At 34.3% G+C, this 27,136-nt stretch overlaps 1 protein-coding gene across 8 annotated transcripts in view; it reads right to left on the minus strand.

Annotated features, from left to right (window-relative positions):
- Positions 1-27,136, minus strand: part of CNOT2 (CCR4-NOT transcription complex subunit 2) — a 108,095-nt gene that overhangs the window by 78,771 nt on the left and 2,188 nt on the right. The window contains exon 1 of one of the 8 annotated variants that reach the window (XM_019748937.2): positions 26,692-26,803. The exons of the other annotated variants lie outside the window; for them this stretch is intronic. The gene's annotated coding sequence lies outside the window, so the exon portion shown is untranslated. Of the gene's footprint in view, positions 1-26,691; positions 26,804-27,136 lie in introns of those variants that run through there. 8 annotated transcript variants of the gene reach the window in all.

The following is a 27,136-nucleotide window of genomic DNA, read 5'->3' on the forward strand; positions in this document are numbered from 1 at the left end:
TTAAAATGTCCACACTCAACATTTCTTCCTAGAAATGTAGTACTATCATTTGCCAACTATTAGGCACTGTGTCCTGAACACTTTACCTGTATAATTTCTTTCAATCCTCAAACTACTTCTATAAGGTAGATATTACTATCCCTTTTTACAGATAAGAAAACTTTAAGAATAAGAAAATTACACAAGGTCAAAAGATAGTAAGTAAGCTAGAATTAAAAGGGCCAAAATTTGAGCTCATGTCCACTTGACTTGAATCCAGTCTTAGCTACTATGCTTTGCTCTCTCTCTCTCATATATATACCGGGGGTAACGAAAAAAATGTATACAAATGATTTGTATTCATCTTTTGTTATTGCTATATATTATTACAATTTTAATATTTTCTTTCCTTAAAATATGTATTTTTTTGGCACTCTGTATATACTTCATGAAACCATAATCGGTGTCATAGATATCTCAAATATATCATACATATGTATATATGATATCATAATCGATTATGAATTTCAAGGAATTCCAGCTCTTAAATAATACTTCAACTCAAGTCTCTGCTTTTGGTAGCTATTCTCCTACAAAACAAATTAGCAAAGGGGAGACAAGTAACAGACATTAATCAGCTGGAGACTCAAAGTTCAGGAAGACCCAGATCAGGAAGTAAAGTGCCCATAATACCCTTTCAGACACAGCTTTAGAACCTAAGCAGAGAAAAAAACAGGCATTGTGTCACACGGCAAACAGTTAAATTGTTTTGTTTAGTTTCAAGGCTGGAAGATTATTTTGTCAACTGAGGTCTCTGTGTATATCTCAGTCACAGAAATGAATAAATTCAATGTATTTTATCTTTATACAATTCTTTAAAAAGGGGGCTTCAAAATTCCTTCAAATTCAATTTCATTTTCTACATCTGTATTACTACCCCTTTCATTCAAACCACAATTATTTTTTGCCCAGTTGGTATCCCTTCCTCTATTTTTTCCTATAAGAACCAAGTAGCAGCCAATCTGGTCTAGGCACTAAGGCATTTTAACATCCAAGAGTCAGAGAGATTAGATGCACCAAGTGAAGGAAAGAGAGGGGGACTCGCCAGTGAGGGAGATGAAAACCAAAGAGTGTGGTAACTATTCTTAAAGTTTACTGGGAAAAGTGATTCAAGGAAGATTGTAACCAATTGTTTCAAACGCTTTCGATAAAAAAAAAAAAATCTCTGGGTTTAATAGCATGGAAGTCACCTGGTAATCTTGACACGAGTAATTGTGGTGGAATGTGGAAATCAAAGCACTGACTGGACTGGCTTGACAAAAGAACAGGACGAGAAAAGCTGGAGACAAAATATAGATATCTTTTTCAAGGAGTTTTAACATAAAAGGAGGGAAACGGGGACTAGCTGATGGAAAAAGTGAGGTGAGAGAAGCCTTTTGTAAGATAGGAAAATTTATGACATAAAAGGGGAAAGCTGATTGTACAAGCTAGAGGGAGGGGAATTACTGGAATGACGACTTTGAGAAGATGTGGATGGAATCAGTAAGAGAGAACGGCCTTAAGCAAAAGGCTGTATCATCAATAGAAATAAAGATAGCAAATAGGTACAGACTTAGACAAGTGGATATAGCTAGAACTTTTGTAAGTATGGAAGTTCTCATCTGGTTGTTTCTGTATTTTCTTAGTAAAATAACAAAGTCATTAGTTGAGAGTGAAGACATACAAAGAGGTGTTGAGAGATTCCAGGGAGGAAAAAGGATGAAACAGCCTTCTGAGAAAAGTGGGAGAGGAAAGAGATCAGAGGAAATGTATCAGAATCGCCAAGTGGCACTCAGGCCCCACTTGAAATTGATGCTCAGCATTGTGCTCTTCGCCAGCCACACGCAGCTTCAGGGATGCAGGAGGAACAGTGTCAGTGTCAGGCAGAAGTGGGATGAACCAAAGCTGGTGAGTAAAATGAAGCATGAGGTAGGCAAAGTAGTGATTCGGACGACGGGTACAAAAAGAAGTGAGGGCATATCTTACCATTTCCACGCTATACTGGCTTTCTTTGTGTGTCTCAAACATACCAAGTCAGTTCTCCACTTAGGGCCTTTACAGTTGCTGCTCCTTTTCAATGATCTTTCCCCCAAATCTTCAATGCCAGGCAGTCTCTTGACATTAACACCCCTGCTTAACTAGCTCTCTTCAGAGAGGTCTTACCTAAACATTCACTATTTGAATTTTGTCCTTATTTAACGTCTGTCTCCATCCCTTAGAATGTAAGCTTCTGAAAGAGAGGAACCTTGTCTATTCTGCTGACCACTATTAACTTCAGTACTTAAAATAGTGTCATGTAATAGATACACTTTATAAATGAACCCTATATAATATACTAAATCCTATACTAACTTAAAGTTTATGAAAACATTTTCCTTAAAAGAACAGATTGCAGAAGAAGCATCTGTCTGATAAGAACAATGCCAGAGATTTATTTAATTTTACTTTAGAACGTTAATTTCAAAAGATGGCTGCTGCACATATCACCCCTCAAAATACATACTTATAAATATAAATGTACATGTACTCGCCTTGATATTTTGATGCAGGACCAGGCTTTTTCTTCGAGTTGAGGATTACTAACTAGGTTTTTACATGATCTTTTTGTATAATTTATTCAAAATCACATCTTTTAAGACCTCCATTTTGATTTCGTTTAAATTTAAAAAGATCTTTAAAAAGGCTTAAATAACAGAATAGTTTGAATTTTTACAAACGTTTTCTAGTTTTTTAATAATTGTCTCACTACAGTTCTGTTGACTCCCTAACAGTCCTCCTCCCTCGTGACTGCCCTAGTTGTTCAGACATTCAACCTTTCCCACGTGATTTAAGGGGAAATGTTGATCAGCTGAAGCCAAAATGATAATGTTACCACACAACCCTCCCACACCCCTTGTCAGAAACTGGTTTATGGAAGGAATCAATTCTGTCTAAAGAGACATGAGGGTAAAACTGATGGTAGGATTTTAGGAAAGGAGGGAAAAAACAGCCCTTCTCTCTCTGCATAGCCATCTTGTAACCAGGATGAGAGCAAGCTATGGAAAATGGCAGTGCAAAAAGATGGAAAGATTCTGGCTCCGGTGTTAATCATTTAGCTGCTGCATTAACCAACACAAAAACTGCCATTCTTCCAGATAATGTGAGAAAACAAATTTTCTTTACTGTTTAGTCAGTTGAACCAAACTTTCCTAAATCTTTAGGCTTAGCCTAACCTAATTCTTTAGTAATTTTTTAAAGCACTTTGTATAAAGTCTTTCCAAAGCATCCATCTTGCTTTTCATTAAACAGTTTCTACACTCATATTTCATTAGCTTAGGTCATACTTAAACTAAAAATTACATTAACACTGGCATAAAAACCCCAATTCTTGGGCCTATAACTAAGCTGGTGGGAGAACAGTACAAGAGTAAAGTACAATTGATCACTGGCTGTGAGTGCTCAGAAGACTGCACTACCGGATGTGAGAGCACGGTTTGGAAGAGCATGCCATTTAAGTGGAGGTTTGTAAAGCACATCAGTCACAAACACATTCCTGTACATATAATAGATTCTGTCTATAACAAATAGATATACTTCTACAGTTGGCAGGGAGGCAGTTACAAAAATTCTATAAAAATTTAGGACATACGGTTCTAGGAGAGAAATTAAAATTAGAGTAAACCTAGAATCAAACAAGTACGAGACTATTTAACCCCAACTCCAGTCACATAGCACAAAGAGAACACAGAAACCATAAAGAAACTTTACCCCACTATGTGCTGTTTTACTGCTAATGAACTGAGAATATTGACAAAATACTGCAATTCAAAATTTCAGGCAATAGAGACAAAAATGTACTATTTGCCTTATTTACGTAACAGCCAAGTTCCATTTTATCATGTGTCATATTAAAAACTATAGCACTTTGCTATTTACAAGGGATAGTTGTATTCCGTTTTAAGAAATACTAGACAAATTATTTCAAATAGAAATTTACCAGCGAGTTGGAAACAATTACTTAGTATTAAAACAGCCAAAGATCCTTGATACTAATAATTACACTCTTTTTTAATTTCCTTCCAAAAATACTTACTGAGCTCTACTATATGCCAAATAAAGAGGACTCACTAAGAAATGCCCATAAGAAACACACAACTGAAGAATTTATTTCTAAAATAAAAACTCCATTTGTATAGATCCTGGGTCAGAAACCATACCTCCAAATTATTCTCTAGTTATAAAATACTAAATAACAGTTACAGATGGCAATAATATTCACGTCTTTAATAGTAATATTCATTCACTAAACATATTTTTTATTAAACATAACTTATGTTTACCTAAAACACAGTAGACACTAAGTTAAATGTATTGGTAGGCTGATTAGAGCATTTAACCTGGGTTCTACAAATTCTCAGTCTGTTGCTCAAATGCAGTAGCGCATGAACTTGGATGGAAAATTTACATTTTTATTTTATTAACCTCTAATTGAGATTTAGTATTTCTTTAATTAAAAATGTAAATAAAAAGCCACAGTGGTACTACCTGCACCAGTGATTTTGTTACCATTAGAAATCACACATATTTTCATTATTAGTTTAGTTGCTTCAAATTTGAAATTATCATTTATTCACATTACTAGTTTAAAAATTATTATACACCACTGGACTTTGTTGAAATGCACATTATTGAATTTATTTATTTGCTATTTAAAAGACTGTCTTCTAATATAATTGGTGTCCTTATAAGCATGCACATTTAATTTTGCACAAGTATTTTAAGAAGGGGGCCACATGTGTCAACAGAGAGCCAAAGGGGTTAAATGCCCCAAAAGGGATAAGAACACATCAATGAGCGCATCAGAGCATGGGTTAGGTTGTCTGCAGAGGGTAACAGAATGCACACTCCTTACAGAACTTGAAAAAGCCTCAGATCACATTTAGTTGAATCTCCTCACTACAAAAATAAATTGTGAGGTGCTTTGCTCAAGGTCACACACACAGCTAATTAGTGACACAACCAAAGAAAGCAGAATCCAGGGATTCTGGCTCATAATACAAAGCTAAATCAACTTTGATGTGACTTGGCTATAAGAAAGCAAGACAAGGCAAAGATAACTCGGCAAATACGTGCCAAAAGGTTATTAGGGAAAGAAATAAATTATACAGGAAGAAGAGCCAGTTTGAAAAAGAAAATGATGGGTTGAGGTGTTAAACATTTTGAAAATACATTCTATAGCATGACACGCCAATTCAAATGTTGAAAAAGACTAGTCAGAAAACAAACAAGTGAGATTCTCTTTGCATACTAAACCCGAACATTCCAAACACCAAAATATTCCACATGTTATTAAAATACACTGTCACTCCCATTTTTCCTGAAACATGCATTTCTTCGTGTTTTTCCACTTTACAGAGAGAGACACAGGTAAAGTGAAAATTTTACTTCCCTCCTGATCTACGATAAGAAGTACAACAGCACAAGCGCAATAGTAAGTGTCAAATAACGGTTGGTATCAATGTCAAGAAAACAACAGAAAGCAGGGACAACTGTGAAAAACTGGAGAGCCTGTGCACCACCTACAGAAGGTAGTTGCTACTACTCAATTCTAGCTAAATGCCACTAAGAAAAGAACTGTCAACCCAGAATTCCAGATGGAACAAAAGTATCCTTCACAAAATAAAGATGAAATAAATATACTTTCAGAGGAAAGAAAACTAACATAATTCATCAAGAACAGACTTGTTCTAAAGGAAATTTCCTTGGACAAAAGGAAATAATGCTAGTAGAAAACTTCAAGAATGAAAAACCACAAAAATGGCAAATATGTGGATACGTGTAACGGAAACAGACCAGGAGTTGGCAAATGTTTTCTGTAAAGGGCCAGCCAGATAACAAATATTTTTAGGCTTTGCAGGCCAGTCTCTGCTGTAACTAATCAATTCTGCACTGTAGTGCAAGAGAAGCCACAGACAATATATAAACTAAGGTGTGGCTATAGTCTAATAAAATTTTATTTACTAAAGAAGGTGCCAGGCCGAATCTGTCCTGAAGTTGTAGTTTGCCAATCCCTGTGGTAGACTACTCTTCTCTACTTAAATTCTTTAAAATATTGTATGATCATTTAAAACAAAATTTACACCATTGTCTGCAGGGGTACTGGAACAATGTAGATATAATGCCTGTGACAACCACAACACAGCCGAGGGTGAGGAAACGGAACCACATGATGACAAGACTTCCACATTCCACTTGAAGTGGTAAAACATACATTGTAAGTGTAGTGGATTGAGTTTTGTACCTGATAAATATATTCAGGGCCTAAACCCTGGTATCTCTGACTACAACCATATTTGGAAATAAAGTCTTTGCAGATGCAGCCAAGTTAAGAGGAGGTCATATTAGATTCGGGAGGGCCCAAATCTGATACCTGGTATCTTTATAAGAAAAAGAAAAAAGAGAGAAAGAGAGAGAAGTAGAGAGAGAGCAAAGACAAGCAAGAGAAGATGGAGACAGAAACTGGAACAACGCAGCTATGCCAAGGAACAGCAAGGACTGATAGCCACCAGAAGCTAGAAGAGGCAAGGGAGGATTCTCCCCTAGAGCCTTTAGAAGATAGAAGCCCGGCTGACACCTTGATCTCAGACTTCTAACCTCCAGAATCAAGACATACCATGAATAGTCTTATAGCGCCTTAAAAAAACTGAACTCACAGTTAAAATCCTCCAGGCCTAGATAGTTTCACCAGTGAAGTCTACCAAACATTGAAAGAAGTAATACCAATCTGAAACGATGTCTTCCAGAAAATAGAACATGAGGGATTACTTCCTAAATCATTTTTATGGGGCTAGCATTACTCTGATACCCAAACCAAAGACAATACAAGAAAAAAACCTAAAAGACCACTATTCTTCATGAACATAAATGCAAAAATCCTCAACAAAATATTAGCAAATCAAATTCAACAAGATACCCAAAGATTAATAAACAATGAACAAGTAAGGCTTACCTTTGGAATATACCTGCTCTCCTTTCTTCTCTGTTTCTTTAAAATAATATGAAATCATATGAGGTAGTAATAACAATATATTGTTGGGCTTGTAAAATATACAGCTGCATAATATACAACAGAACATAAAGGGAGAAGAGGGAATAGAGCTATTTAAGAACAAGATTTCTATTTCTCACTGGAATTAAATTAGTATAGGTCTGAAGTAGATCTTGATGAGGTAAGATGCATATGGTAAGCCCTACAGCAGCAACTGAAAAAATACAAAAGAATCTAGTGAAAGTATCATTAAAGGAATGAAAATGTTACACTAGGGGGAAGACAGTCACTTGATGGAAAAGAAAGTAGACAAGGAGGAATAAAAGAACAGAAAGACCAGAAAACAAAGCAAAATGTCAGACACATATTCAACTACATCAATAACGTATTAAATGTAAATGATTAAACAATCCAATCAAAATGCATACTGTCAGGTTGCAAAACAACAAGAAAACACTACATGGGTACCACAAAAGATATTTCACACTAAAAATGCAAGCAAGTTGAAAGGAAAAAGATAGAAAAAGATACATCATGAAACATCAACCACAAGAAAGCTGGCGTGACTATACTAGTATCAGACAAAACAGACTTAAAAATATTACAGGCAAACAGATACATTTTATTATGATAAATGAGTCAATCATCAGGAAAAAATAACAATTTTAAACATGAGCCTTACAGAGCTCCAAAATAAATAAAGCAAAACTGAAAGAACAAAAAGAACTAAACAATTCAACAACAGTAGTTGGGAGACTTTAATACCCCACTTTTCAATAATGAATGCAATAGACACAAAATCAACAAGCCAATGGGAGACTTAAAAACCAATATAAAAACTAGATCTGACAAACAAATAATAGAACAGCAAAATATATGTCCTTATCCAGTACTAATGGAACATTCTCCAGGATAACTATATGCTAGTCATAAAACAAGCCTTAAAAAACTTAAAAAGACAAATCATGCAAGTACGTTCCCCAACCAAAGTGGAATGAAATTAGAACTAATGACAAAGTGATATTTGGGAAATTCACAAATGTGGAAATTAACATACTTCTAAAATCAATGGGTAAAGGAAAGAAGAATCAATGTAAACTAGAAAATATTTTGGGAAGAATGAAAACAAAAATAAAAGATACCAAAATTTATGGGATGCAGTGAAATTACTTAAAAATTTATAGTTGTAATGTAAAACACCTATATTTAAGATTTCAAATCAGTAATTTAACCTCCTAGAAAAAGATGAGCAAATTAAACCAAAAGATAATAGAATAAAAATGAGTTCAGAAATAAGTGAAACAAAGAGAAAGACAAGAGAAAAATTAAAAGAACCAAAGTTGATTACCTATCTATAAAGAAAAACAAAATCGACAAAGTTTGAGCTAATCTAACCAAGAAAACAGAGAAGCCTCAAAGTACTAAAATTGGGACTAAGAAAAGGCACATTAATACCAACTTTACAGATATGGAGAGGATTATAAAAGAATAATGTGAACAACTATAATACGGTCACAAGTAAAATAACTAGTTGAAATGGACCACTTGCTAGAAAGTCGCAAATGCCCAAAATAGACTCAAGTCTTCAACAGACCATCTGAACAGACCTGTATCAGGTGAAGTGATTGAATTAGTAACGTTAAAACTTTTCACAGAGAAAATCCCAGGCCCAGATGGCTTCACTGGTAAATTCAACCAAATATTTAAAGAAAATTAGCGTCAATTCTTCACAAATTCTTCCAAACCATAAGAGCACATGGAACACTTTCCTAATTCATTCTGAGGCCATTATTGCTCTAATAACATCAAAGACATCACAGAAAATGAAAACTACAGACTAGTATCTTTTATAAAAATAGACACACAAAAAAATAACAAAACACTAGGAAACCGACTCCAACAATTGTTAAAACAGAATATATGCTATGACCCGTGAGATTTATCTCAGGAATGCAAACCTTGTTTAACATCCTAACATCAAATGATGTAATACACCATATTAATTGAAGACAAAAATCACACGATCTGACTAGATGGAGATTAAACATTTAAAAAATCTAGCAGTGCTTAGTGATTAAAAACAACTCAACAAACAGTAATAGAAAGAACTTTCTCACACTCACAAAGGGCATCTAGGAAAGAACTACAATAAGGCTGTCCACTCTTGCTACTTCTATTCAACCTACTGAGGGTTCTAGCCAAAACAAGAAAATGAAATAAAAAGCATCCATCCAGGTTTGAAAGGAAGAAGGAAAACTAGATCTATTTGCAAGTGATATGAAACCCTAAGGAAGCTACTGAAAAAAAAAAAAGTAAGAAAAATCTATTAGATTTTATAGCACTTTAACAGTTTAGGTTTTAATAACAGTTTGATGAGTTCAGCAAGGTTGCAGGGCACAAAATATGCAAAAATCCATTACACTTCTAACAATGAACACTCCAAAAATAAAATAAAACAATTCTATTTAGAAAGCATCAAGGGCCGGCTCGGTGGCTCAGGTGGTTGGAGTGCCTTGCTCCTAATGGTGAGGTCACCGGTGGATTTCCACATGGGCCAGTGAGCTACACCCTCTATTGCTAAGATTGTGAACCATGGCTCTCCTTGGAGCTGGGATGCCATGAGCAGCTGGAGGTCTGCGTGGGCTGCTGTGGGCTGCTGTGTGCTGCCGTGGGCTACCATGCCCTGCCAGGAGTGGCTGACCGCCAGCATGAGTGGCCGTGGGCTGCTGTGTGCTGTCGTGGACTACAGTGTGCTGCCATGAGCGGGGGGCGGCCAGCATGATTGGTGGGCAGCTTTCGAGAGCTGCCATGAGCCACTGTGCGTGGCTGACCAATGACCAGCAACAGACAGCCTCAGCCGGGGGGAGGCGGGGCGCGCAAGGCTCATCATACCACTAGCATGGGCCACGGAGCTGTGTCCTACACAACTAGACTGAGAAACAATGGCTTGAACCAGAGAGGGGTAGGGGAGAAGTGGAAAAGGGTGGAGGGGAGCATCAAAAAGAATAAAATACTTAGGAGTAAGATTAATAAAAGTAGTACAAAGCTAAAGACAAGAATAAGCTAAAGGAGTTTAGCACCACCAAACCAGCATTACAAGACATATTAAGGGGATTTCCTTAAGAAGAAAAAAGAAAAAAAACATGAATAAAATGGCAATAACTACATTCCTATCAATGATTATTTTAAATGTAAATGGATTAAATTCTCCAATAAAAAGACCCAGAATGGCTGAATGGATAAAAAATGACCCATACATACATATGCTGCCTACAGAGACTCACTTCAGATGTTAAGACAGACATAGACTGGAAGTTAAAATGATGGGGGAAAAAACAGCTCACGCAAATGGAAACAAAGAAAAAAGCTGAGTAGCAATACTTGTATCAGACAAAACAGGTTTTAAAACAAGGGCTGTAAAAGGAGACAAAAAGGCTCAGCAATTCTACCTCTGGGTAATTATCCAAAGAAAGCCAAAGCACTAGTTTGAAAAGACATATGCATCCCTATGTTCATTGCAGGATCATTTACAATAGCCAAGATATGGAAGCAACCTAAGTGTCCACTAACAGACAAATGAATAAAGAAGATGGGGTACATATACACAATGGAATATTACTTGGTCTTAAAAAAATGAAATGTTACCATTTGTGACATGTATGGACCTAGAGGGTATTATGCTGAAATAGGCCAGACAAAGAAAGACAAGTAACTATAGGATTTTACTTATATGTGGAATCTGAAAAAACTAAATGAACAAACAAAACAGAAACTCATAAATACAGAGAACATTTTGATGGCTGCCAGATGGGAGGGAGTTTGAGGGGACAAGTAAAAAGGGGGAAGGGATTCAAATGTGCAAATTGGGGCCAGCCCGATGGCTCAGGCAGTTAGAGCTCCATGCTCCAAACTCCAAAGGCTGCTGGTTCGATTCCCACACAGGCCAAGTGGGCTCTCAACCACAAGGTTGCCAGTTCAATTCCTCGAGTCCCACAAGGGATGGTGGGCAGCGCCCCCTGCAACTAAGATTGAACACGGCACCTTGAACTGAGCTGCCGCTGAGCTCCCGGATGGCTCAGTTGGTTGGAGCACGTCCTCTCAACCATAAGGTTGCCGGTTCAACTCCCGCAAGGGATGGTGGGCTGTGCCCCTGCAACTATCAATGGCAACTGGACCTGGAGCTGACCTGCGCCCTCCACAACTAAGACTGAAAGGACAACAACTTGAAGCTGAATGGCACCCTCCACAACTAAGATTGAAAGGACAACAACTTGACTTGGAAAAAAAGTCCTGGAAGTACGCACTGTTCCCCAATAAAGTCCTGTTCCCCTTCCCCAATAAAATCTTTAAAGAAAAAAAAATCATCATTTAAATAAATAAATAAATAAATAAATAAAATGTGCAAATTGTCAGTTATAAAAACAGTCACAGGGATGTAAAGTACAACATAGGGAATATACATTGTGATTATTATGTATTATGTCAGAGGTGTACTAGATCTATCAGGGTGATCACTTCTTAAGTTATATAAATGTCTAACCACGATATTACATACCTGAAACTAACATAGTATGTCAACTATAATTGAAATTTTTTTTTAATTATTAAAAAGTATGAAACATTTTGAAATCTACAAAACATCGTTGACAGAAATTTAAAATGAACTATATAACTGGAAAAACATCCTGCATTCATAGATCAGAAGACTTAAAATGGCAATACTCTCCAAAGTGAATCCACTGATTCAACACAATCAAAATTCCACTTGGCTTCTTTGAAGAAATTGATGAGTTAATCCTATAATTCACACAGAAATTCAAGGGACTCAGACTAATAAAAACAATGTTGAAAAAGAACAAAGTTGGGAGATTCACACTTCCCAGTTTGAAAAAGCATACTAGCAAAACAGACATATAGATCAACAAAATAGAATTGAGAGTCTAGAAATAAACCTTCATGTTTTATGGTCATTTCATTCTAGGCAGGATACCAAGATAATTCAAAGGGGAAAGTACAGTCTTTTCAACAAATGGTACAGGGACAACTTAATATCCACATGTAGAAGAATCAAGCTGGACCCCTTTCCTCACACCATTCATTCAAATGGCTCATAGACATAAATGTGTAAGCGAAAACTTAGAACACAGAGAAGTAAATCTTCATGACCTTAGGTCAGACAATGCCTTCTTCAACATGACAGCAAAAGCATAAGCAACAACAACAAAACATATGCTGGATTTCATCAAAATTAAAATCTTTTGTGCTGCAAATTATACTATAAAAACGTGAAAAGAAAACCCAGAGAATGGGAGAAAATATTTGAAAGTCACATACCGTGTTTCCCCGAAAATAAGACCTAACCGGAAAATAAGCCCTAGCATGATTTTTCAGGATGACATCCCCTGAACATAAGCCCTAATGGGTCTTTTGGAGCAAAAATTAATACGTATAAGACCCGGTGTTATTTTCAGGGAAACACAGTATCTAAGAATTTGTACCCCGAGCAGGTAAAAAGAACCCTTACAACTCATTAATAAAAAGACAGGCTAATTTAAATATAGGCAAGGAATCTAAATCTGAACAGACATTTTCTCCAAAATTACACAAATGCCCAAATATGTACACAAAAAAAGTTAATGTTATAAATCACCAGGGTAATGTAAATCAAAACCATGAGATACCACATGATACACAGGATGGCTATAATAAAAAGAAACTGAAACTCATCTACTGCTGGTGGAAATGTTAAATGGTACATAGCTGCTTTGGACAACAGTCTGGCAATTCAAGAAGTTAACATACTGTTACCATATGACCAAACATGTCCACTAAGTATGTAACCAAGAGAAATGAAAACATATGTCCACCAAACCTTGTGCACAAAGCAGCATTATTCATAATAGCCAAAAAGTAGAAACATTCAAATGTCCATCAACTGATAAACACATAAATGAAATAGGTTCTATCCACAAAATGGAATATTCTTCAGCAATAAAAGGAATAAGATATTGATAAATGCTTCAATGTGTATGATCTTTGAAAGCATTATGCTAAGTGAAAACAGTCACAAAAGACCACGTATTTCATTTATATGAAATGTACAGGATAGGTGGATATACAGAAACAGAAAGTAGGCCTGCAGTTGCCTAAGGTCGACTGGGGGTGAGGGATTAAGAAAACAGGGATGAACTGCTAAAGGGTGTAAGATTTCTTTTGGGGGTGATGTTTTAAAATTGATTGTGGTGATGGTTTCAAAGCTCTGTATACTAAACTATACTAAAAACCACTGAACCGCACACATTAAATGGGTAAGTTAATGTATGGTATGTGAATTACCTCAGTAAAGCTATTATATGAGTGTCATCAGTGTAATCTACCATATTAACAGACTAAAAAACAAAGTGATCATATCAACTGACAGAAAAATTATTTGGCAAAATTCAACATCCATTCATCATGAAAACTTTCTGTGAACTGAAAACAAAACAATTCCCTTAATTTGACAAACTTATATCTATCATTATATTTAATGTCCATGAAAGACTGGATTCTTTCACATTTTAAGATTACAAGTAAAGCAAGGATGTCCCAGGCAGTGCAATAATGCAGAAAAGAGAGCAAAAAGAAACAAAAAGAAACAAACAGCATACATATTGGAAAGACACAAATAAGAAATCTTCCCTACATACAGATGACAGACTGCCTGAATGACATACGCAAAACAATCTATAAAAAGTTCCTAGACCTATTGTGAGTTTTGCATGGTCACAATCAAGATCAATGTATGAAAAAAATCTTAGTTCTTTATGCTAGTAATAGCTAGTATAGCTCCAGGTAGTTCTCACAAAATGAGATACTTAGGTATAAATATGAGATGCATAGTTATATTTTTTACATAGTTATAAGTCTAACACATGTAGGATCTGTATGTTGAAAACAACAAAACACTGATGAGTCAAATCAAAGAACTAAATAAATGGAAATACCATGTCCAAAACTCAATATAATTAGGACATCTATTAGGGAGACCCTAACTGATCTACAGATCAATTAATACAATGCCAATCAAAATCCCAACGGTGTTTCTTATGAGAAACAGATTTCCATTAATTAGAAAATCCGACATTAAAACCACAATGAAATCAAACTCACTAGAATGGCTATATTCACAAAAAAAGAGAGTAACAAGTGTTAGACAGAAAGAGGGAAAACTGGATCCCTCATACATTGCAGATGGGAATACAACACTTTTTTAGGTGCTAGAGATACAGACACAATAGTAAGTAAAAATAAGGCAGGCAAAGTACCTGCTCGCAATGAACTTTTCATCTAGTTACTAAATAATTAACAGAAATGATTTCTGACGGTGACAAATGTTAAGCCAGATAGGGTATTATGATATTGTAGTGAGTAATGGCAAGAGATATACTAGATAAAAGTAATCAGGAATGACCTTTCTGAAATTACAATTGATGTCATTCGAAGGATGAGATGGTTATATCAGTTATACCTATATAGAGTCATCTGTTAAATAAGAACTCAAAAATAGGGGTGGCAGGATGGCTCAGTTGGTTAGAACGCTAGCTCTCAACAAAGTTGCTGGTTCAATCCCCGCATGGGATGGTGGGCTGTGCCCTCTGCAACTAAGATTGAAAACGGCAACTGCACTTGGAGCTGAGCTGCGCCCTCCACAACTAGACTGAAGGACAACAACGTGGAGCTGATGGGCCCTGGAGAAACACACTGTTCCCAAAAAATATATACATATTTCTATTTATATTATTAAACAAAATGGTTTTTCTATATTCGCTGAACATATGCAACTACCAACAAGTGATTCTAACCTACAGATGACCACTATTACCATAAATTGATTTTTTTAATGAAAAGCCAAGAACACTAATTTTAATTAGCCCGTTCAGTCTCATTTGAAAAGTAAATCAACAATTTTCATTAGGTGTGATTTTTTTATTTTAGCATTGAAATAATGAATGTACCCTTACTTTCAGTTACCTCTTTGGGGTCTAATGCACTCAAGATTAAGAACCACAACTCTAAATGAAAATGTTTCTACTCTATCTGAAGGCCTAAAAACTGAATACTGTTTTTAAAGATCTTATTTTAACTCATTTTTCGTATCTTCAAAAGCACAATTTACTCTGCCATTATCTGACTCACTTTCATTACCCCTATAACACCATTTAATCTCCCATTTGTACTTTTCCACTAACTTTTACCTTTCTTCTACATTATACATTTTCAGACTGAACCATCATTTTTCTGTTTTCATCTAGTAACTTTTCCTACTGAATGCGTGATTACAGCACGTTTGATTTAACCAGTTAATCTGTAAGACAATAAATCAGTGAGACTTACCCTGTAAAATTTAAGAAAAAGTGACATACTGACAAACAGTAAAATTTTGTAGTGGGTAAAAGATACCCTTCAAAATTTAGTGTTCTTGTTCTAAATTTTCTATATACCATACAAAAGCAGCAAAACCTATTGTTCGCCAAACATGTAAAATTTTTCTTTCCAAAGATCAAGTCTAATTTGAAAGGAACATAATTAGGAGTAACAAACCATATCAATGCTTACAGTCAAAATATAAACTTTAATAACCTTTCAGTTATTTAGACAAATTAAAAACTATCTCCTGGTCACAAGCACACATTACTGATGGAATCTACTGAAAACCACATTGACTCTCAGCTCCAAGGCCAAATAAAAATATTAATGCATTCAGCAAATATACATTTATATAATATTTAAGTACCAGCACTAAGTTGAACAGAAGATTTTTTAAATAGAAGCATTAAAAATTTCTAAAGCTCACAGTGAGGCATGTCTTCTAGAGTATCTGGTACCTAGTCGGCATTAAATTAAAATTTGCTGAATGAATAAATGGTATGTGAAAAGCACCTACTACAGAACCTGACTCAACTAAATGTTAGTGTCCTAGCTGCTTTCTCCCCACCAGCATATTATTACTCTTTGAAATAATTATCCACCAAATAATGAAGTCAGAATTACTGATTTTTTTCCTCCTTTATCTTACTAAGCTTTCCAAGCTGTTAAAAAAGTTTTATAAGTTATAATCATAATTTTAATTGAAAGAAAACCTACAATTTTTTGACCTAGAAGGAAACTAATCAAGACCTAAAAGTGACCATTTTCACTACCGTGTTTCCCCAAAAATAAAACCTAGCTGGACAATCAGCTCCAATGCGTCTTTTGGAGCAAAAATTAATAAAAGACCCGGTCTTATTTTAAGACCAGGAATATAATATAATATAATATAATATAATATAATATAATATAATATAATATACTGTACTGTAATGTAATATAATATGATATGATATAATAAATATACTATAATAAAAGAAATATAATATACCAGATCATGACAAGGTCATTTAGTTCTAAAACTTGTATATTTACTGTACCAAATATGCTTTCATTCAACAGACACACTGCAGGCGCCAGTTAGAATAGTACAACAAAACACTATTCAAAAGAAATGATTGATTGATACATGAAAAACATTGATGAACTAAAAATACTATGTTGAGCAAAACATGCCAGACCCCCCCAAAAATGCATATTGTACAATTACATTTGTTGGAACCTCTAAAAAAAAAAAAAATCTATACTGACAGCAGATGAGTGGCTCCTGTGGCCACAGAGGAGGACTGCCTGGAATAGGGAGATGATGGGAATGTTTTTATCTGGGCTGTGATGGTCACACAGGTGCAAACCTTCTTTCCCACTACACTCCAGCCGCTTGCATGGACTTGCATGGCCAGCCAACTCAAATCTGCTTCCTCATATACTTCATATTCTCTTGGTCTCTTTTCCATATACCCTTACTACCATCTGCCATACCATGCATGTTTTATTTTTCACTTTGTACACTCTATATTCTCTTAGTACAATGCCTGGCACATAAAATAAGTTATATAAATATTTGCCAAGTTAATAAATAAAATATCTAATACAGTACTTAAATGTTCTTTTGCCTACTCCCCACTAACAACTCATTCTGTTCAAATTCATCCATGAATACCAAATTGAAGACTTCTAGACAGCATAAGTTTATGGTAAAAATGCAATCCCATTTTAGCATTTAACAAAACATTTTAGCTACATTTTTAGTGTTGATACAGTAAATTCAATTAGGCAAAAATCCTCTTAAACTTTTACATTGTTTGATTTATCTAGTCTGAACCACTTTGTGGTCAATTTTGGTATCGTACCTCTACGTTAACCTCACTAAACATTTGTGTAATATTAAATATTATTTATTTTCTTCCCCAGGAAATACAGAATGATTCTTGGAAGGGGACCAGAGATAGGATTGTAACTGCTTATTTTATTCTTAATTTTTTTTCTTACTATTATTGAGAATAAAGGATATAAATAGAAAACACACAAAACACAAATTGCACAATACAGATTCACTACTCGGAAAAACAAAAAAAAATGCAAATTTTTAAAATTGTAAGTTTACACCTTCAAAATTTAGGACATTTTTTTTTACACAACCATACTCAGTGTCACAGACAATAAAGTAAGACAATTCGTTGGCGGGGGGTGGGGGCTTATCACTTTGTGAGGGGTGTAAATGTCTATTATGTTGCTTTGTACACATGAAACTAATAAAAAAAGAAAATTACATTCAAGTAATTTATAAAGAAAGAAAAAGAAATTTCACACATAACTGGTGAGAAATGTAAATTGGCACAGCCTTGCTATGGGAAAACAAGACAAGTAAATATTAAAAGTTTTGGAAAATAACCTTTCATACATTCAACAAATATATGTCAGTTCCTAAATGAAGTTTCAAACACACATTAGTGAACAAGAGTGACCTGACCCCTACTTATGATCTAGTGGTGAAATGAGGGAGGGACAAGATAGAATGTTAGAAATCAAAGGACCTTAACTGTTCTTTTTCTGTGCCAATTGATACCTTCATATCAGAAATAAAGATAAACTTTCTGAAACTGACAATTTTATAAAAGCAAAAATATACATCTTTATCATGTCTTGAGATTTCATCATGTACATTATTTGCCTAAGGCTGGCATATATACAACTAAAAATAAAACCCATTTAATGAAACAATTTTGGATGTAGACTACTATAAAGAATGAATTCTCTAGTTACTTCCAGTTAATTCCAGTAAATTAACCAAAAGTCTTTGGTATTGAAAATGTTCCTGATATGTGTTAGTGAATTGTTTTTCTGAGAATAGTAAGCATACTGGACATAAATCAGTATTCAATGCCTGAGAATCATTAGTAAAACCATCAAAAATTTTAAAGGGGGCATATCTTCACCAGGATTTGCAGCTCTCCTAGATGTTTACAAATTTTATATAATAAATGTAAGTTTTATTAGTAAGTTTTAGATATGAGTGAGTTGTCTTTGTACCATTTTATTTGCCTTAGTGAATATGAAAAAATAGAGGAGCAATCTAAGGATTTGTGGTACCAAGATTTCAATTTCTAGAGTTTGAGCATACGTTTTTAGGATAAGCATTTTATTTGAAGGCAGATTATTTTTTTATAACAGTACAAGATTATTCAGTAGACCTCACAAACACAAAATATCAGTAACTAGATTTTACAAGGGTGATAGTAAAAGCAACACCTTTCCCTTCAATTTACAACAGTCATTTTCCAAATTCATTACTCTGTGATTCACTTTCCTTACTTTGTTACTGCAGCTACTTAGTACTACTAGTGTGCTTTCCTTATTTGGTATTTACTTGAACGCTTCAAAAGGCACAGTACCCAAGAGATCATACAGATTTACAAGAAGGAAAAAACAGTAAAAGTTATTCATACACATTACATACACAGAGCACATACAATAGTTTCAAACTACTGCACTGACATTTTCAATGCTCTAATTATAAACTAACAAACGATTTTCATTTGTAGGGAAAAACAAGCATAATGTTCACAAAAATTTGCTTGGCTAACAATGATAAAGAGAGCATACACAGTTACAAAAAACGGAATAACCCAAAGAATATTCACTATCTTTCATCCTTAACAAAGACAGGATGAAGATGAGGTAGACTTCCTGCTATGTACTTAACACACCGAAAGTATTAGGACTTCAGCATGCAAAAATATCCAAGTATTAATTGGCCTCCTATAATCAACACAGCAGAATCACTTTTCCCACTCTCCACACTTCCCCCTCCTCACAGTCCAATAAGCCAGCTATTTAATTTCATAAAGTGCAATCCATATGAATGCAGCAGTACCACAAGGTAAAATAAATGAATGAATGAATCACACAACTTGAGAAACTACTAGTTTAGTTACATCCAGTAGTAATAAAGAATCATTACCATAATACTTTCACATACTTTGCAGTTAACCAAACACTTTTGCTTTCATTATCTCAACTCTCATCAGCAACATTATGAAGTAGAAATGATTAAAAAGCTGAGGCTCTTCAATACTAACTGATCTATCCAGGCACACAGCTAATAAATTTATGGAGCCCAAACTAGTCTCTCCAAACCAATATATTATTGTTTATATGATAGGTTCCATGCTATGTATTTCCTTTGAACTTCCTCCAGAATTCTGAAATATTTATTTTGCATAAAGGAAAAGAGATAGGAACCAGCACTGCTAAGAACCTATTGTCAGGTGTTTTATATGACTGTATTTTTTTTCATTCTTTTTAGTAGATGTGTAGTGTATTTTATTTAAAGGAAATGGACACAGGCAGAGAAAAGAAACTTGCTATATATGCTCAATATAACTCAGGTTGTGACTGGTTGACGAGTCCGAGTCCTAAGCCAATGCTCTCCCCATTAGATTTATCCCACTCAACAAAGGAATTAAACACAAATTATGTGTCATGCACCATGCCAAGTGCTTCAGATAGAGCAATGCTAAGATGTATTTATGTTACTCAAAATACTACACACAATACTTAACACAATGTTATCTAAACAAATTTCCTAGTAGGAAAAACATGTCTAGACTGAGAACAAAACTGCATCTTTCTTGTTTACATTTACAAATTTGATACAAAAAGTAGCATGGTGCACTCTATGAAATAAATTGTGGCTAATTCTCAGCAGTTCATCTTTAAGCACTAAGTCCCACTCAAAAAAAAACCCCACAAGAGACTTTTACTCAAGTCAACTCTATGAGGTAAATAATGTTATTTATCCACATTTTTCCATGAGAACACTGAAATTTAGGAAGGATAAGTCACACAGCTAATTAAAAGCAGTACAATGGTCATTCCAATTCAGGCTGGCTAGTACCAGAGATTTTAACAACATGCAAAACTCCAGCACAACATAACTCTCTTTAACAGGAAATAGTTATAATCAGCTCCATTTTGTTCAGCCAAAAATGAACTAAATAGACAATTAGGCAACTCAGGCAACTCAAACTCATTAACTTTTGCTATTAATACAAAAATATTATATACTAAATACTATCAAAGTAGTAATTTGCTCAAATTGCATTCTTAGGAATCAATTCTCTTTTATTTAAAAACATAATTTGGACTTTTTTTTTTTTTGCATTTCAGAATTAACATAAAGCTAGCAACCTAAAATAAATGTGTAACTGTTATGTAGTATTATGAATGACACACACATACATCTTAGCATTGTAAAATAAGCACTTCTAATAATATATAGGTACCAGCTCCTATGAATGATTATGTCGTTAATTTAGACTTTTTTTGGTGTTATTCTCATTTATCCAAACAATGTTAAATTTCATGTCTGCAAATAACAACCTTCAAACTGTGCCTGCCCCTTAACTTACGTAATAAATTCCATCCATTAATGCAAAACTTTTACCTACTGGAATTGGTATATATAACAACTTCTCTGGAAAACAAACTATAGAGTTTCAAAGTTTATACAGTTCTTAATAAAGAAAAAAAATGTTGCCAATACAAATACAAAATATTCAATTTGTCTAATGGAGATAAAATAATCTTTCAAAAATTTCACAAATACTGCATACTACACCATCAAACTTGTAATTTTAATTATAAATTGACTGTGGAATCTAAAATTTGCCCCAAAAGCACAAACCTGATTACCACTTGTACTGTTAAAAAATTGTTTTTGGTTAATTATTCCTCATCATGTAAATCTTTCACACTATGGCTAACACATTTCTCCAACTAACTTCTCATGAGGTCCCAGAACTCCATCAAGAATTACAACGAATTACTTTGCCATTCTCCAAATCCAGCATATTCTCCCAGGCTTCATGCATTTGCAATGCTCATTCCATATACTCACCCACCTACGAACTCTAAATCCTCCTTTAAAACACCAGTTCAAATACCACCTCCCTGAAACCAACATATAAACTCCCTCCAACAAGACTGCTGCACTCTAGCATATAGCCACCTCAATAACTAAACTTGAAGAATTATTCAGCACACCTATAATAGTGCATGGCACACAGCAGTATTTACTGAACTGTACAAAGAAATCTGATCAAACATGAAAATCAGTTCTAATTAACCTCTTAAAAAAAATCTAAAAATTTGCAAAACTAAAAACTCTTATTGAAAGGTTTTGATAATTCTACACACAAACTAAGTTCTAAGTTTGCCCTCCTTCATAAGTTTCTGCTAATATAGAGTCCCCATTTCCATTTAATCCTGAAAACCTTACCATGGCCTCTTAATGAATCCCTCCTTTCTCCATCTCTTACAAAACATATTACAAATTACTAGGTCCACCAACATATTTTCAGCAGTTGAAAGACAAGAATTACGTTTTAATCATCTATTTTTTTCCCTGTAGAGTTTACTATTTATGTAGAAAGCACTAAGTAACTGTTTACAAAACTTACCATCAAACCTGAAAAACTTGACCGCATCTCAGAACCTTCAATTCTTTCTGCTTTGAGAACCATTCACCCAGATTTTTGCATGACTTTCTCCTTTTTCAATTTCTGCGCTAATGACCCCTCCAGAGGAGGTCTTCCCTCATCACCCTACTTAAAATAGTCTCCTCCTTCCATCCCTTATCAAGTGGTGTACCCTTATCCCCTTTTCTCATCACAATTACCACTATCTGAAACTGCTTATTTAGTTGTCTACTTGTCTATATTCCGTCTCCACCTCTAAGATGACAGCTCCATGAAGGCAGACTTGTCCTATGGACCATCGTATATACCCAGCACTACAGCAATGTCTAGAAGACAAAAAACACTCAAATTACTAAAGGATTTAGTTGAAAATGTCTAAAATGCTAACAACCAACCAATAGAGCCTAAAAATTTAAATAATTTCTATCCAAATGCTACTAAAAAACAAGTAAATCCTATGAATTTTATATCTTTAGAAAGAAGAAAAAGTCTTGACTTTTTTAAAAACGCAGATTTTAGGTTGGAACTGACCTTAGGGCTCAAGTCCAGTGGTTTTTCAAACTATGCTCCGAAAATACCTTAAGAGCAGTCAGACATCAAATTCCCTGAAGCACTGGACTAAAATTATTTTATACATATACATCTGTTTTAGAACATGTGATTCACAGAGACCAGAAAAGTGCACTATATAGTCATGCATCACTAAACGATGAGAATGCATTGTGAGAAACGCACTATTAGGTGATTATTTTTGTGGGAACATCATAGAGTGCACTTACACAAACCTGGACGGCCCAACCTACAAGCCTAGGCTATACGGTATATAGCCTACAGGTCCTAGGCTAAAGCCTGTACAGTACAAAACAACACAAGATTGAATCAAGCATAAGAGAAAATGCAATCAAGAGACGCAATAAAAGAGATGTATGAGGTTACTTACTGCCTGCATAATGTGGCATACTGTTTTACAGCAAACTTTTTTAAAAGTAGAAAAATTACACTCTAAAATAACGATAGAAAGTACAATATAGTAACGTATAAACCACTAACAGCGGTCATTTATTAAGTATCTGTACTGTACACAATTATATGCGCTGTACTTTTATGCTACTGGCAGTGCAGGTTTGCTTACACCAGCATCACCACGTGATGTGGTGAGTTGTACTGGGAAGTTAGGACGGCTACAACGTCACTAAGCAACAGGAATTTTTCAGTTCTATTATAATCTTATGGGACCAACATCACATATGCAGTCCGCTATTGACTGAAACGTCATTTTGCTGCCCATGACTGTATATCAAATTTAAACACTTTGAAGACTGCGATCTCTTCCGCCAGGTTAGTTTTGCTATACCGGGCAGACCTCAAATAAAGTTTGGCCTGACATGTCTATAAATATAGCTACAATTTCTCATAAATGTGCACAGATTATAAAGAGTATAACTCTAAATTTTTTTCTGATCTAAGGCCAGATATGCTTACTCGCATAAAATTATAAAAACTACACTTCTAAAAGCACTATCTTGTGCACTATTAAATCAAGGTAAAGTACAAGGTATATCTATTCAGCACATAATCTTCTTACAAAGTAACTGTTCAATAAGTAAATTTACAAAATATGGCATCAGTGTGATATATTAACTACTCTCATAACACAATATTAAATTTTTGCTGTTTCTTGATAAATACATTTATAATTTTTAACAATATGAGCAGCTGTTGTATTTTGCCAGAAAGTCAAGCCTTAAACAAAAATTTCCTTCTACGTCTTTCACACTCCTATATTATTTTAATTAAAATTATCCTAGATCTGCAAGATGACCAATTAAAAACAAAACAAACTTTCCACTTACACCTACTTCATATGATGAATCAGGATTTTCCCTATAGAGTAGCATTAAGTGAGAATGGTATTAGATGCTGAGTCCAGTCTAAGAATAAAAAGGCCTTCACAATTCCCAATTACTAATTTTCATACTAATCAACAGTTTGATTGTTCTATCTTAATGTCAACGTTAAAATTTAATCTTATTCAAAAAGTTAACATCAAAATCACAACCATATAAAATTGAGATGATGTATACCAAAAAGTGCTTCACAAGCTGTAAAGCATTTTTTAAATATTAAGTAGTAAAATTAAGCCAAAAGGCATCAGGTACTTTGGCATGGTAAACTTACTGAATATTATTTCACCAACCTATGAAAGACTTTTACAAACAGAATATCAAATACAAAATTTCTATGAAGTATAATTTACAATGTAAAAAGTAACACAAAAACACATTCCTGCCAGATAGGACACAAAACCAAATGTTCCTCTCCAAACACATTGCATTACATAATCAGTCATTATATTTTGTCCAGGTGCTGACACAAAATGCAGTTATGTTTCAACATCCAAATATATGAATGGAAAAATGGTATGTCAATTTTTTTTTTTTTTAAAGCAAGCCTATTCATTGTTACCTAAATTGCCAGGACACATTCATTTTCTCTTATTTTATCATTCCTTGGGAAAGTACAAATTTACTAAGTGTGCATTCTCATTTACTTTCACATAAGGAAAGACATTTCAATTCAGTAAAGGCAGAGAAAGGATTGGAGTCCTCAGTACTGGATCAAATTATCTTAAAAAATATATACCATGTCTATATCTTTAGTAGTTTTTAGTCATTCAAGTCTGGAAAATATATAGGCAAATGAACGACAAGAAAAGATTTCTAAAATCTTAAGTCAAATGTTAGCATCTCCACTACATCAACTCTGGGAATCATTTACTCTGTTTTGATGGCTACATCTCAAAAACCTGATACAAAACAGGGGCACAATATTTTATTCAAACCCTTAAAAGCCGGGTGTTTCTCAGAATTGGGATTTTTCATATTTTAGAAAGGCAAAATAGTGTTTATACATATGACCTAACATGGCTAAGCAATGGTAAAAATATAGGCCTGTGTAACTATAAATACAAAATATCTCCTTCAACCAATGACCTTAGTGACCTTAGCCATACAAAATACAGCAAGAAATATAGACCTAAACACTATGCCAGAAGCATTTTACTACTAACATCTTTCCAGTAGTCCTGTACTCTGTCTCTCTACATTCATTTCTCAAAGAAGCTGGCTATCTAGTTTCCCCTAGGTAATTAAGAAACAAAACTGTAAGAAAGGATTCAAGGAAGTGAAGGAATACAGGATGCCCTTCTCCCCATTCCCTTTTCCAATCTGTCATTCCTGATCTGTGGATTGGAAAACAGCACTCTGACAGCATTGTCAAATGACAATCTGGCACCAGTTCACTTTACTGCACATTTACTGATAACCTACTAAGTACTATGCACTACAGAAGGTATTAAAAATGTAAATCTAAATAAGACAAAGCCCTACCTCTTAGGTGCTTAGAGTCTAGTGGAGGTTATGGTGGGTGGTAGGGTAGGACAGCAAATTACAAGTGTGACATATTAAGAGAAGTTTGACGAATAAAAGCAGTATAAAAGCAGTATAAAAGCAGTATAGCAGGAGGATGTTGGGAGTCAGGAAAGGTTTCATTAAGAAAGTGACACCAGAGTAGTTTTGAGGAACAAAAAGTCTGTCAAACAACAGAGAAGTGATAGTAAAAATAAGCCCATCACATACACACAGAAAAACACACATGAAATCAAAAAAAAGAAAAACTTTCACAGTAAGTGGCAAATATGTCCAAAATATCTATCTATATTTAAACAGATTCAAAGTATATACAACTTATTAAATTGTGTCCAGAAAAGGGAAATTTTAGGTTTTTTCCTCCTAGATAATTCATTTTGCATTTCCATATTATATAAACTAGGAGATCTGACCAAGAAATAAACATTGTGAACCATTTCATTAGTTCATAATGCAGCATATACACAAGTGATATACAAAGAGATTTTCACCTTATTTCAGAGTACAAGCCAGCAGAAAAACATATTAGGAATTTTTTTCCAGGTCATCCTAATAGTACAAAGTAAATAACTGAACAAGCCATATCAGCATGACTTGTTATAAGAGTTTGAAGAGTGTATTAAAAAAATGAAGCCTAACAGAAAAACTAAAATAACAAGAGAAAATATATAAAGTATTCAAATTGAAGTAGGAGGAAAGGGTCAATGAACAAAACCAAGGTAAAAAATATAAAATAATTTTAAAACCCTTATGTCCATTCTATTTCTTTTCAAAGACACTTTCCACAACAGACATCAATTTCAGTATACAGCTGTTCTTAAAATATCTAGTGAAGACCAAAAGGAAATTCAATTCCTTTAAGTATCACAAGTAGAAATCATCCTTAGTAAGAACAGTCACCTGTATCATCATCCAGAGTGACTCCTCTCATAGCACTAGGTTCCTTGGTATCAATACTGTATGTAATTCTATTCAAACATTACAGTGCAACTCAGATTAACTCTGCCTGTAAAACTGCCCTACCAGGTACCTTGGTTTCTTTTGCTTCTTTGTGTTACAAAAGCCACTCGAGGTCTAGGTAACAAATAAAATCTTAGTAGTATCTTCTAACTAAGACTATCACTATTGCATAAGTTGTCCTCAAATGGCTATTCAAGCAAGCACATGGAAAAGTTTGCTTTTACATAATTCTAATAGAATGAACATTCTACAGTTAAAATAATTAAGACAAAAAATAGTTTAACATTGCTTTTAAAGAGCAAAAAAATAGCTAACTTATTTTTATTAGTCTATTAATGTCTACTCTTTCATACATAGACATGAAGCATACCTTTTATTATCAGAAAATCTTATGAAGCAAATTTGTCACCAAGGAGGGTAAAACTGTAATTCCCACAGGTTGTGAAAAATTCTGTAAGGCTCTTTAAAAAGTACTTTTAATACCAATATCTATGAAGAGAGAAAAAACAAAACTGTGTTCAAGGAACTTCTAATGAAATCTACTCATAAATTTAAAGTATTTATTTACTTTGAAACAAGGTTATAACTGTAAAGTATCTCAAAAATCGAAAAGTAAATTAAACATCCAAAGTTACTAAGTAAAAACATAGGTAATTAGTTCTCTTGGGGAGGCATATTCTGAGTTTAATCAAGGTCAAGTACTTTTCAAAAAAAAAAGGGATGTAAGTCACTTATACATTTTGCCCTCATTTTCCCACCATATAAATTCACTTTAAAAGTATTACAGAAACTGAAAAATTTTCAAAGTTGTATTT

This window comes from Rhinolophus sinicus, linkage group LG02, assembly GCF_036562045.2.
Source record: "Rhinolophus sinicus isolate RSC01 linkage group LG02, ASM3656204v1, whole genome shotgun sequence".
In the NCBI taxonomy this organism is placed as follows: domain Eukaryota; kingdom Metazoa; phylum Chordata; class Mammalia; order Chiroptera; family Rhinolophidae; genus Rhinolophus; species Rhinolophus sinicus.